The sequence below is a fragment of the Crinia signifera genome, chromosome 6 (genome assembly GCF_055691185.1).
Source record: "Crinia signifera chromosome 6, ASM5569118v1, whole genome shotgun sequence".
NCBI classification, from domain to species: domain Eukaryota; kingdom Metazoa; phylum Chordata; class Amphibia; order Anura; family Myobatrachidae; genus Crinia; species Crinia signifera.
Window position 1 is genome coordinate 75,891,815 of NC_139222.1, and position 2,738 is coordinate 75,894,552.

Genomic DNA, 2,738 nt, shown 5'->3' on the forward strand with positions numbered 1-2,738 from the left:
CATTGAATATTACGGGTCCTAGTGGTAGAAAAAGTGGTAGCGATAGTGTGAAGGTGCGTACACGGGGGCGATATTGGCTGAAATCGCTGGGAATATGGTCGCTGAGCGACCATATTGCCAGTGATTTGGAGTGCTGCTGGCGATAAATCGCCAGCTGCTCGCTTCCGTGTGCACCCCTAATGGTCGCTGGTTGCAGGAGCATGCTGGTTGCAGGAGCAGCTTCCCTGGCGCTGAGGCTCCCCCCGTGACAGCAGATGGCTACGTACTGCTGCTCCCTCCCTCCTGGTCTCTCCCCGCCCCGTGACAGTAGACCGCTACTGCTGCTCTCTCCCCCTCGCCGTGACAGCAGCAGAGCGTCTGCTGCTCCCTCCTCCTTTCGGATCTCTCCCCCCCCCCCCGCCCTGTGTCATCGCTGATGAAAAGGAGATTCAATATATCACCAGCAATCATATCGCCCCGTGTGTACACAGCATTAGTGTCAGAAAAAGTGGAAGCGATAGTCATTGGTACAAATTGCAATAGTTGTAGTGGTAGAAATTGTCCTAGTGATAGAAATAGTGATATGCCTAGTGGTAAAAATAAATAAAAAAATAAATCCCCCTAGTGGTCGAAATTATCCTGGTGGTAGCGATAGTCCTAGTGGTAGAAATAGTCCTAGTAATGGTAGTATGATAATCCAATTTTAGAATTCACACAAGTCCTAGTAGAAGAAATAGTGATAGTCGTAGCGGTAAAAAAATGAAGCGTGATGTGAATAGAACTCCCATCTTAGTAAATTTCCTCCCTAATCTCAGAGATCGTGGTACTACTGCATCTTTATTATTGAAATGCATGTGCCTGGTTATATTCATCTCCTTTTGTGTTTTAAGATTAAGTTTCCTTTTTCAAAGTACATGCAGCTTTCTGAAAAAAAAAAAGTCTTAAGGAATCTTAACTCACTCCAAAAAATAAAAGACATTTTAGGTCCATACACACTGGGCGATTTTGCCCAGCATGTATCTACAACGATGATGGTGAAAATCGATGTGCAGAAAATCGCTCAGTGCATACACACTGAGCGAGATTTTTGCCCGTTTTAGCGATTTTCCCAGGGGTGAACCTTGTGGCTCATCTGCAGGAAATGCCACATCAGCGCTCATCGCTGCCCAGTATACACGGGGCGGCTTTCGAGCAGAAAGCAGCTCAAACAAGTTAACTGAGTTATCGGTTCAAAGTCGCCCAAGGTACACTTTAGAACATTTGAAAACACTTTGCAGAAAGGACCTGCCATTGCATGACACATGCCATCCATTCATTCAAGTCCTACAGTGGAACATTTGCTTGCTACTAACAAACTGGATTTTTATTTTGCAAACAACTTTTGCTTAACATGTGAGGAAAAAAGGTTCAGCCATATTAGGGGGAAGGTGAGCATTCAGTTCCTGTGCATAAAAAAAACACAGGTGTGATAAACCCAATGATTAAACCCAATGATTTTTCCCAATAATTCTCAGATATTTGTTTCGGTATATTCAATGTGGCCAACCAAAACTAGAAACAACCCTGTTTCCTTCCAAAAACTGGTCTGTTTTCAGGGATTTGGTTTCGGCTGCTGGAGGCAAATGGAACAAAATCCCAGATAAGCCTTGGCTCCATGCCAGATATCCCAGGGTCAAAATTACCTGTAAACAATGATCGAGGTTAATTAAATCTGTATACAATTACTGTACCAGTAAAATACAATGGACATCTATCTACAAATAGCTGCAGAGAATCAAAAATGGAAAAAAAAAGTTATCCCAAACTCATAAGTGTACTGTACTCTTTAATATGTATATGTGATAAGTGTGTCAGTGGGCAGTCCTATGTTGGACCAAGAGTGACAGGATGGTTGAGGGTCTTTTTTTTTTTTCCTATAGTGAACTCCAAATTCCATTATTCTATTCCAGGTTCTTAAATTGTTAGAGCATAATTTCAGCACTAACCTCTCACAGAGTGTATGACTGTCACATTCCTTGGCAGGTACTGCAGCAGCTGACACTGCACTGCAGCCGGCCTACATGTTTGGGCACTGGGGGGGACGGACTCTGTACTGTCCTGCAGCACAAGCGATGCTGCCTCAGTGCCGGCTGCTGTTAGGGAGGACAACAGCTGATGTAAATGTACTTTTATGTAAACAAATAAGCTGCAAAATATATCACATGGGTCAAAACTCTTTTGGCCGGACATAGGTAACTGCTAATAAATCTGCTCACTCGTACACATTCATAACAGATTTTTAAGATGTATGTTATTTTCTTACAATTAGTTTAGTTTCACTAGTTGCATTCTGCACTATTTTTACAGCAGCAGACTAATAGTTCTGTATTATTCTTTGCTCCCATCCTAAATTATACACATGGTTTGTGGATGTATTCACAATGAAGGTATTTAGCAAAGACTTGGGCCAGTACGGACGGTGTAATGGTTAGCATTACTGCCTCACAGCGCTGAGGTCATGGGTCTGATTCCCACCATGGCTCTAACTGTGTAGACTTTGTATATTCTTCCCGTACTTGCGTGGGTTTCCTCCGGGTTCCTCCCACAATCCAAAAATATACTGGTAGGCTAATTGTCTCCCAACAAAATTAACCTTAGAATGTCTGTGTGTGTGTATATGTGGTAGGGAAAATAGATAGTAAGCTCCACTGGGGAATGTTCAAATATTTTCTGTAAAGCACTGTAGAATATGTATGCGATATACAGTATAAGAAACTTAA